General features: G+C 34.8%; 1 protein-coding gene across 1 annotated transcript in view; it reads right to left on the reverse strand.

Moving 5' to 3' along the window:
* LOC119594567 (anoctamin-8-like) overlaps window positions 1-351 on the reverse strand; it is a gene marked incomplete in the record, with an annotated part of 84,413 nt that overhangs the window by 42,999 nt on the left and 41,063 nt on the right.

Here is a 351-nt window from a genome sequence, read left to right on the forward strand (position 1 = left end):
TCAAGTATGTAAACACAAACACGTGCACATACACATCTGGAAAGAGTTTTTTCTTGGCTATGTACCCAGCAATAGAAGATACTAAATTGGGAAAGTTAACGATATTTACAGCACCTTTGGGTAAGGGAAAAGGTCTGGCAAGTAAAAATAACACGTAAAATCTTGTTAACTGTTTTTATAAGAACAATTTTCACTTTTGTCTCTTCTGTATTTCTTTATTTGTTTTACTTTTTTTTTTTAGAAGAAATGTTCTAACTGCAGTACTGTTCCCTGGGTGCGTAGTGTGGAGACTGAGGTGTCGCAGTGATATTTAATTCAGGCCACAAATTAGCCCTGAAGGTTTTACTTTTT

This window comes from Penaeus monodon, chromosome 34 (assembly GCF_015228065.2).
Source record: "Penaeus monodon isolate SGIC_2016 chromosome 34, NSTDA_Pmon_1, whole genome shotgun sequence".
NCBI lineage: Eukaryota > Metazoa > Arthropoda > Malacostraca > Decapoda > Penaeidae > Penaeus > Penaeus monodon.